The 11,485-nt window shown below is 37.2% G+C and overlaps 1 protein-coding gene across 3 annotated transcripts in view; it reads right to left on the minus strand.

Moving 5' to 3' along the window:
* Positions 1-340: 340 nt before the first annotated feature.
* Positions 341-11,485, minus strand: part of gnmt (glycine N-methyltransferase) — a 32,082-nt gene continuing 20,937 nt past the window's right edge. The window contains exons 7-8 of one of the 3 annotated variants that reach the window (XM_034857959.1): positions 9,184-9,197; positions 9,130-9,139 (exon numbers count right to left, since the gene is read on the minus strand). The gene's annotated coding sequence lies outside the window, so the exon portion shown is untranslated. Of the gene's footprint in view, positions 360-9,129; positions 9,140-9,183; positions 9,201-11,485 lie in introns of those variants that run through there. The other 2 variants (XM_034857957.1, XM_034857956.1) reach the window with 2 other exon arrangements.

The raw sequence follows: 11,485 nt of genomic DNA on the forward strand, positions 1-11,485 counted from the left end.
TACCTGTTATAGCATCGGTGACACATCTTTAACTAAACAACTTTAGTACCAGCCTATTTAATTTGTCTAAATGATAAAACCCAGTGATTATCAATGGTATTTTTAAAGACGAAAAACTATGACAAAGCAGTATTTGTTTCTGAGCCGAGAACATGTAACTGCATTGTCTGTTATTAAAAAACAAAAGAGCGAGACTGCTCTGATAATTTTATGTAATGTTCTGTGAAAAGTGTAAAGATCAGTAAAAGAAATGTTAAAAGATCTTGCTTCCTCCTTTATTACTTCTGCATTACACACTACAATGTTCATTTTTAGTTCACAGTACAATGATGTGTGTGTGTGTGTGTGTGTGTGTCTGTCTGCTTATTGTCTTGCTTCCCATCCTGTCTGCTGTTCAGCGGAGTGCAGTACCACAGCTTATTGCACTCGCCAAATGTCTCTCAGGTGTCACTTTGCCGCTCAATTCTTGTTGATCTTTTTGACATTACACTCAGAGCAGTCACCTCCACACTCTTCTATTGTACCTCTAAAACACACTCTTCTACTTGCATCCCATACAACCTAGACATAAGCCAGGAACAATTAAAAAAATATATAATTCCTCAGTCATGATTAATAGTTATTATGACGGTTAAAGACTGTGCTGTGTGTGCATCCACTGGAATTACTGGGCTTTAAGTTAAATGTTCCTTTGATCCAGTAATAGTGTTCATCACGCGCACCCTAATTACTGGATTATTCCTTATACTGTGCAGGTTTTGTATGACATTGCTTTGGATTGCTTGAAAGCAGCAATGTCTGTTTGTGTGTGTGTGTGTGTGTGTGCGCGTGTGCTGCATCAGTGTGTGGAGGTTAAATCACAGGGTCTGAACATCTTGACAGCTCTGTTGCGAGGTGAAGATGGAAGATCATCTTTTCATTACACTTTTGCAACACGGTTGTGTGTATCCTGCTGCTCAGACTGCCCCCACCTTTCTTTGCTGCTACTTCAGGTTCCTCACTATCATTTTCTTGCATTTCACTGCACTCACTATTACAAGACTGAGTGTTTTTTTTAATAGAAATACAAAAAAAATAGAAATTGTATTGACATCTCTTTACATGTTACATGTTTTTATAGTACCATATGGCAATGCAAATTTGAAGTGACTCATATATACCGTATACCAGAAATGACTATTTGGATATTGTAATGTATGTACCACCTTTTTTTAAATCAGATCTTCCCCCACAGCACTGTCAGATGAACTAAAGCCCACCTTTATTAACACCACCTGTCATTTTCTAAATGGATTTTTGTTGATTATATAAAAGTGGATAATATTTTTAATAATATTTCATACATTTGGACTAGTAATGTTCAAGTCGGTCATTGTCAGAGCCTGTATGTTTCAACCCTGTATCCATTACACTATTATTGCACTTTTTCTTAATTTTTTCTATTATGTCCCTACTATCACCATTTATTCAGGTTTATCATTTAACACTTTAAATTGCAACACTTGCCAGCTGACTTTATCCATGGATTTTTTAAATAATCAAATCATTAATTTGTTCAAATTGGTTGAGCTATTCTGCAATCTACCACTAACCACCTGGCAACAGCAGAAGTACTCCTGGGGTACCAGTACACTTTGTTGGGAATCACAGTTCTACACAATAGTGTACAATCACCATTACATTACCTATAACATCATAAATATGTAGTATACAATCGCACATTATTTATAGTTTTAAATATAGCATGTAGTCCAATCAGTAAGGGCATGTTGGCCATTGTTACAACTACTGTGTCTGTGTTTGAAAACAGTATGCATGTCTGCATACATAATACAATGCTCTCTCTATCTCTTTTTGTCCCTTCATCCGTTCTTCCCCCCATGCCTAAGGCAGAGAAGGGGACTTGCCAATTTACACACACACACACACACACACACACACACACAAACACACACACACACGCACACACAGACAGTCGGGCGAGTGCTGAGGAGAGGGGAGCTGTCATTTGTCAACAAGGAACTTTGGCAGCTCACCGTTGCCATGGGAACTGTCTGTTGCTGAGGACTGGTTTTGCATCACAAGGTCCTCAATTTGGCTCCAAAGCCTCGGAGGTCCCACCCCTCCTCCACCCGCCTCACCTCCGTCTCACACAGCATCAAACATATTGTCAGAATTTTATATTCTTTTTTTCCTCCCTGTTCTGCTGTCTTTCACCTCACAGACAGAATTCCTCTGTTTCATTCCCCTATCAGGTCTTCTCATTAGCAGGAAGATTTCTTTCTGCTGTTTGATTTACAACAGATAGATAGAAACTGTAGATAGATGAGTGTGTCTCCTAGATGTATTCAGTTGTCTATAAAATGTAAAAATAAAACAAAATACACCTACCACAGTTTCCTAGAGCCCAATGTGGCACCTTTAACTGTCTAGTGTGCCCGACCAACATCTGAAACCGAAAAATATTCTGTGTAGTTTAAGAATGTAATCAACTGAGGATTCAACTAATTGTTCCAGCTCAAAAGTTGAGCATTAGCATTAAAACACAAAAGTAGAATTCTACAATGTTAGTATTAACTTGTGAGGTACTAGAATCAATCAACAGAAAATGTTAAACTACATGCTGGGCACATAACTACTGTTTCAAACTTTGCATCTATGCTGCTGTTGTGTTCCTACACACAGAGATCACATCATTAAGTCAGAATTGACGCAACAAACAATTGTTATTTACCACTAAAATTTCGAAATGCCTAATGTTTGCTTACTCTTTTTGTGGTAATGAAAATTCAGTAGCCCATTAATGATGTACTTCATAAATCATGACAAGTGGCTCTCCAGTATTTTATATAGCAATACATTGGCAGCTTTACCTCAATGCTGCAGTATCACTATCAATGACCCTAGCCCTGGTGTTATTTGGTGTCATATCTGAACCATATTTTGTGGTATTGCCCACCCATAATAGAATATGGGACTATAACATCTTCATTAAGATTGGATCTTTTACTTTTCCCGATTCTTTGTGTACATGAAAATGTTGCAGAAAAAGGAGCTTTTTCCCTTGTAAGGATTAGTGACAAGTATGCCTGCTATTGAAATTAAAAGCCAAATGATTGCAATCATTAGAAAACTGATGATACTGGGCAATATTATAGAGATCAGATTAAAGATCAGATGATATCAGAGAGGATTTGATACATACACCCACAATGCAATGTAAACAAGGACTACAGCATTGATTTGCCCTCTGCAAGTGCTTCCATATTATTATGCCTGAATTATTTTCATCCATGTCACTGCAGCTCAAGCCCAACAAGTCAATCCCTATAGTATCAATTTGATTCAGCTTACATAACAACCGCTGTCTGGCTGTTGTTGATGTTTCTGGGTCTCTCCCTCCAGCATAATGCGCCTGTTTTTTCAGTGCAGAAAAAAAGCTGTTGGTATTTGATAAACACTTGCAATGTGGAGGATGTCCTCAATCCTTGACTGTGAAGCGCACTCCTTTCCCCAACAGTCAATCTTTCACGGTACCACGACAAAGTTGTGTATGAATTGTGACCGGAGATGAAAGAGATGCATTTTATTGGCTATGGCACCTGAATTTAAAGATTTTTGGTGTCACTAAATAAAAACTGGAATGAACAATAAATTGTCTTGCTGGCCTAATTATGCATTTTGCTGTCTCATAACAGATAAGCAAAACAGGAGACTGTGTACATACAATGCACACAACCCACAAGCTTACTGCTTCCTTTGGAATAATGAATGTAATTCCCCCATTTAGCTCTTTGCAACATTATTCTAATTGACCAAAGAGCAGAGCAATAATAAAGTCTGTCGCCACCGTCTGAAGATGATGAACTTTCCGTTTTTCTCCGTACTTAAAGTGTTTTATTTCAAAGGCTGCCTTTTTTTAAAGTCTGGAAAACACCATAAATCAACTGTGTTTACTTAAAGCTGCGCTACTCAATTCTTCAACATAGGTGACTGTGGATCAGAAGTAGAGTGCGTCGGCACTCACCCACAAGACTGTCGGTTCAATCCGTGTATGTGACAAATAATGTTTCTTCTAAAATCAAAAGAACAGAATATATTTTTATTTCATTGTTTCATAACAACAAAACAGTTTAGCAGCTCTCTGTATGACAAGCTCTCTGTAGTGCAAATAACAGACAAACAGAAAACTTAGTAGACCTGAGTCAGAAAACTCAGCAACTGTAACCGAAAGAAGTAGCATAAGCACCTCTACACCTGTCACTCCCACAGCGGCCCTGCTAGCAACAGATGACGAGTCAGCTAACTTTTGATTTAGTTTAATTTAGTGATGTGTTTCATACCCATGTATTTTGTAGCTCAGTGGTTGAGCTTGTAGTAGGCCTATTCTGTGCCATTGCTGTAGCTTTGTGCATATCCTGTGTTGCCCATGCCTTGTTTTGCCCTGTCTTGGGTTTGGGATTTCATTCTTGTTTTAGTTTTTCTGCTCGTGGAGCGTTGTGATTGATGTGTGGTGGTTGAATTTAGCTGAAATTGTCACTCTCGAAAATTTGTCGGCACCCCCAATTCAAAATATGTTCCCGCGTCCATATCCAGGTGGGAGGTTTTAGAGTTATTTTAAGGGAAAGCAGGCAATGTGCAAGGCCACACCCTGTCTGAAGACTGATATCTTTGGCAACAATTCACAAGTTTCCTGTCGAGGCTCTGAATCACTCTCCTTGTTTCAGCATGTAGCGGCAATGAGACCTGACAGACCTGAGAGAAAGAATGAGGTTACATGTTGGAGGAGGGGAGAGAACAGCCTGAGAGCATCTACAACATGTCCTCCTTTAACCTTGTTCTATATCTGTCCTGCCACATCCCCGTTTATCCTCCATACCAACTGTACAACCCCTGGGATCAGCTGATAGGCTACACATCTCTCCAACCATGGCCCACTGTGCTATTATTTTAAGTCATAACCTTTCCTGTTCTGATCCGTGGTCTCTTACACTGTGAAATTGATAGGGAATCTGAAAGGATTGGATGAAGTGACAGAAATTTGAAAAACTAGCAATAAAGAAAAACATGGCAACTCTTGATATGAAGATGTTAGCTTCTATCTAAAATGTTTAGTCTTTCCCTGCTTTAACAAACCGTTTTCACTCTTTTCTTCTGACTTTAACATGTCAACTATTTTTCTCTCTTTGCGATGCTTTTATTATAGTAGGCAAGCCAGGTCATCTTTGTCTGATTAATGCCACTCTCCATGTCCCTCGGCTTGTTGTCTCCGACCCAAAGCATGGTTTGACTCCAAACGAAGCGCTTGTGTTTTGAAGCACATATGAATGGTGCAACCAAGCTGAAAGACGAGGCAGACAGAAGGAATTCAACTTTAACAACAATACTACAGTAATTGGATTGTAAACATCATTTGTCTGTGATACACTGTCAAGTGGTCAATTTACTACCAAAGATCTGTCCCCTTTAACCTCGCTCCAACAAGGCAAAGCAACAAACGCTAACTTTTTTTCTGGCAGCTTGTGACAGAAGGATACAGTTGAGTTAGTTTGAACTTTCAAGTTTAATGTTGTTTCCACTAAACTAGAATATCATGCCTGTACGCATGTACATAAGCCTGTATGAAAAGAAACTGAAGCCAGCAGCCTGTTAATTTAGCTTAGCACAAAAACTAGTAACAGAGGGGGACAGAGCTAGCCTGTCTAAAGGTTAGAAAAATCTGCCAACTAGCACCTTTGAAGCTTAGAATATTGTTTGTTTAATTCAAACAAAAACCAAAGTGTAAAAACTGGGCTACAAATTGCTTAATCCCTGTAACTAACTGTGTGTCATGGCCTAGAATTTGCCTCCTATTGGCACACGTTTTGTCTGGTTTTACTGCAGAGCTTGGTTTGCACCTTTCAAGACAGCTAGCACCAGAATGTTAAGGAGCTGATGCCCCAGGACTTAAAATGTCGAATGACATATGGCTGGGAATTATAAATATGAAATGCATTTACTGTATTTATATGTATTACTCTAATGTATTTTTTCAAAGTTCGCTATTATTAAGCATGTAGCTTGTTGGCTGTGGCTAAAATCTTACACCTCCCATACCACCGTGGCTCAAGAAGGCGCGGACCTCTCTTTTCACCAGGACTTGGCTTGGACCCTGGAGTGCTGGTGCCATTTAACCAGGTCCCTTTTTTTTGTGCCAATCTGACGGCCACAATCTGCTTTATAATGAAACATGCACAAGTTGAAGGAGCCAATGGGATTACGTTTCACCAGGATTGTACCTCATACAATTTCATGTGACCAATACAATTGATTGATTGATTATTGACACACTTAGACAGTGACCCACAAAGCTGCCTGGTACCTTGGATTTTCAAAGACCAAAGTTTTACCAGAAGGGCACCAGGCCCTCCAAAGCAAGTCAACCTTGAACCTCAGCTTGTTTTTCAGTTTTATTTACAGCTGAAATGTCCACAAAGATTTTTTTTCACATGCAATTCAAAGATTTCACACACAATTCAAGCCTTAGCTGGCTGTGTCCAGATAAGAAGCCTCAGTAAAAAACTCACAGTCTACCAGCATTCATCACATTACTGTAAAGCTATGACTCAAATGGCCCTCTGAGTCATTTATACTGCTCTTCTCAGCCTCAAATGACCTGAAACTTCTGACTCTAATTGGCATGCATGCTAAATTCTTATTAACTGGCTTCTTTGTCTCATTTTTGTTTTGGTTAAGTTAAGAATTATGGTTCCCAATGTAACCAATTACAGTCCAGAAAAGCATGGAGCTCTTGCATCATGAAAGGTCAAAAGGACATTTATGAACCATATACAATACCATTATGGTGAAACTGGCGGGAAAAAAAGCAATGACAGAGTTAATTTTTGAACACTTTTAGTTATTACTAGAGAATATGTTACTGGAATCGTTTTTATTCTCTTCATTTTCTAGCAGAACTGTTATAAATAATCAGAAGCGATGATAACAGTAATGTCAAAACTTATTTTCACAGCACCTTGCCCCAGTTTCTCGTTCCTCTTATCTAATTTCAGTTCTGTTCAAACCCCTACCTTTGCATTAATTTAAAGTAAAGGACAGGATACGTGCCATTTAGTCTTATCAGTGATCACTCCCGCTCATAACCAGGGTTTGAATTAGAGCCATAGAGAAAATACCTCCTACGTATTGATCTACCAGTGAAAAAGCATTTTAAAAGCAATGTCACCCAAAGAAAAGAGGAAAGAGATTAAAAACAGGTTTAATGTGATTTTCCAGTGGCTTTACAAAATGCATCAACAAACTGTTGTACAGCAAAAAGGGGGCTTTATTGAACACCCTCCACACATTCAATACAAAAGTAGTTTGGTTAGATCAAAACAAAGTTCTGGGAACACAAATCATGCTTTAAATAAAAGGAGAATGTCTAATGTGGCGAGGAGAATTAGACGTCCCACAGTCCAAACAAACAGAAATGATGACAAAAGAAGTCCAAGCCTAAGCCCAAGTCCTAACCACAATGTAAATTTATGGAAGATGGTATTGAAACAATACCAAAATCCCAACTGCAGAACTTTCCTCTGGTAGTATGACTACATAGCAATCACATAGATGAAAACATTTTGTCTATGAAGTGTGTTAGAGAGAATATGACATAACTGACACAACAACCAACTGACTCCAAACATTACTAAGAAACATAAAGCATTGTATTGCACTAATAGAAATAAGTTAGCCTGATATGGTTTTGAGGCCAAAAAGAAAGGTTCAAGGAAGTCTCTTTGTCTGAGCTAACACTACAAGCACATCTGCTGGTTGATTTATGTGTTGTGCCCTCTTGGGACACTCAATAAGTCAGTCAATCTAAAAGCCTTTTCACTGATGGTAAAAAAACAGATTCATTACTGTTGGCAGTTGGCCCCTCCAACATATGACGGGAGCCTTTGTTAATGTGGAAATTATTCAGTCTCAAAACACTAGACTTCAAAAGGAGGAAAAACCTTGTCCAACCTCCACAGTCTGGAAGTTAAAGTGCTGTGAACCTAACCAGCATTACTTGCTAGCCTCTGAGCCTCTTATTAATCAGCAAACTTGCATGACTTACATGATCACATAATATGCATTATTATTTCAGTGGCAATTCAAAGACTATTTATTGGCAAATCTGTTAAAAAAAAATAAAGTTGTGTATGGAGGGATGGTTCAGGATATTCACCCGGGGAGACTGGTGTTGTGTGAAAACTGTTTATGCTTCTTACATAACATACTTAACTTGTACATAACTTAAATTACACAACAAACATACTTAGTTTACACCAAACCATTTTTCTCTACACCTAAGTAGTTTTTTTTTTTTTTTTTAACAACTAATCATGTCTTTAAAACTGCAACCGTTTTAAAATGTGTCCCCGTCACTGGAAAATGTGTTTACCTCGAAACACAATTGAGGATGCAGTTCTGTTGTAATCTCTACTCACATGAAACTTGATAATTGTTAATTTAATATTTATTATTATATTATTAATGTTTGTGTAAAATACCTTACATCTGCAACATCTGGCAAAAATGTCTTTGAGCACAGGACATTTATTGATCTTCCTGATCATTTTCATGTTCCCCAAAGGAAAAACCATTTCAGCCTAGTCAAATTGACTTTTTACCTGTAAAATACAACATTTGGATGGAAAATTGGCATTATATAATAATATGAGTTTTTCTTTTCTTTACTCCATGGCGAGTTTACCACTTGACTCAGTCTACATTGTTTACTGGCTTAAAGTGTTATCCTTCATAACATTTAAAACCTGTGGAAACCTTGAGCTTCTGTAGGAGTGACATGCCGGGAGGAAAAACTTCTCTCAATGAAAATGTCATGTGTTGATGTCCACACATGTGTGTGTGGTGTGGAGGGGTAGGTTGTGCTGTACTTTATGCCAGTAAGAAAGCTCACCATGTGGCAGCAGTTAGGATAATTAGTGTAGTTTCACTAGTGTGTAGAAATAGATAGCCATACTTCCCATCATCCTCTCTTTGGGCAAACACTTCACAGATCCCTTTGGAACCAAGAAAACCTCTGAACAACAGGCGCAGTGTACTCAGGACTGTCAGTGCAATGACCAAGTGAGCGTTTGCCAGTGTGTGTCTTTGTGTCTTTGCCTTTGTGCGCATAGGAGTTACACCTTTCACGTGTGTGTTTGTGTGTGAAATTGACATCTATGTGTTCATTTCTGCATGTGAGCAGGTTTGTTTGGTTGTGTGTGTACCCTGCTCTATTTCTCAGAAAACTGAAGACACATTCTTTGAGCAGTGGGCGGCCCAGAGGAAGCAGAGGAGCTTTCAAATGCTGTGACAAGGTCGCTCTTTAACTTGGAGAGCCTCACTGTTATTTCTGTGTAACCTGTGGCAAGCTGGCAACACTCTCTGAAACAAATCAGGACCATTGGGAGGAAAACCAAGCAGAGGGAATGAATGGGAAGTTGGGGCGGAATTAAAGATAGATACAGACAGAAAGAGAGGGAGACCTCAAGCACCAAAACCTTTTAGAGGTTAACAGAAAGAAAAAACACACACAGGGTGTTATGAAGAGGCCTAGACTCATGACTCAACTGTCATGACTCAAAGAACAGTCCCATTAAAAACCTCTGGATTACACACACACACACACACACACACACACACACACACACACACACACACACACACACACACACACACACACACACACACACACACACACACACACACACACAAACACACACACAAACACACAGTGACTGTTGGCTTTGCATTTGTGTGTGATATTGTGTCCCCATGAATGTGTTTCTGTATATGTGCAATTACATGCACATAATAAAACTGTGTCTTAAAAAGTGATAGTATAGTATATGGCAAAAACGTCATAAAAACATAGTAGTATATATAGTATGTCATAAAACAGTCAAAGCATAGTATGCCATCAAAAGTCAAAAAGTAATAAATGGGATGTCATAAATCATCACAAAAGTCATGGTATAGTATGACATGTAAATATCAGTATAAAAAGTATTAATCTGGAATGTCATAAAACTTCATAAAAAGTCATAGTTTAGTATGTTGAAAAAAGTCACAACAAAGTCATAGTATAGTGTGTTGAATACAAGTCATAAAATGTCATTGTATAGCATGTTGATAAGTCACTGGCTTTTTTGACATTTGATATTACTTTTTTAACATACTGTATTATGACATTATTTTGACATCCTGTACCATGAGCTTTTTTAACGTAATATACTATAACTTTTTTTCTACTTTATTAACACATACTATGCTATGACGTTTTTTATTTAAAAAAAATTTAACATACAATTCTGTAGCTTTTGTTTTATTTATATGCAAAATATGTCTTTTTTTTAACCTACTATACTGTACTTTTTTCACTTTTTTGACACACTACACTATGACTTTTTATCACTTTTTTGACATTGTATACTATGACTTTTTCAACATACTATACAATGTCTTATTTAGGTATCCTATAGTATTGCTTATTTTGACATACTGTACTATGAATTCTTTCTCTTTTTTATGTACAATACTATGGCTTTCGACATCCTGTACTATGGCTTTTCAATTCTATGGTTTTCTGTGTCATTGGCTTTTTTATCACATTTTTTGACATACTATATGACGTTTTCTGCACTTTTTTCAACTATAGTATAATTCCTGGCTTTTTTACTGGCTTTTTAGTACTTTTTTTTGACGTACTATGATATGACTTTTTTCCACACACTATAATATGACTTTATTCCACATACCATACTATGACATCATTTCGACATTCAATACTATGAGCTTTTTTTGACATAATAACTATGACTTTATTCCACATACTATACTATGACATTATTTCAACATACTACACTATGAGCTTTTGTTGACATAAAACACCATGACTTTTTTGACAAAAAATACTGTGACTTTTTTGACATACTATACAATGACATTATTTTTACACACTATACTATGAGCTTTTTTCCAACACACTATAATATGATTTTATTCCATATACTATACTGTGACATTATTTTGACATACTATACTATGAGATTTTTTTGACATAATATGCTATGACATTTTTTCACTTTTTTTGACATACTGTACTATGACTTCTATATCACTTTTTTCGACATACTATACTATTACTTTTCTCGACATACTATACTATGGCTTTCTGAACTTTTTTGATTTACAATACTATGGCTTTTTTTCAAGTAATATGTTATGGATTTTTAATTACTTTTTTCAATACACTATGCTATGACTTTTTTTTATCACCTTCTTGACATAGTATAGTATAGTGTTTTTAATACTTTTTTTCAACATACAATTATTTGGCTTTTTTCTTCTGACCTAATTCTGTGTCCTGTGGCTGTGAGGTAAAATGGTTGTTTTATGATTCCAAAGTTGTGTGTTCAATCCCAGGTTAGTCAGAATTTCAACATAATATGGT

This window comes from Etheostoma cragini, chromosome 20 (assembly GCF_013103735.1).
Source record: "Etheostoma cragini isolate CJK2018 chromosome 20, CSU_Ecrag_1.0, whole genome shotgun sequence".
Lineage (NCBI taxonomy): Eukaryota > Metazoa > Chordata > Actinopteri > Perciformes > Percidae > Etheostoma > Etheostoma cragini.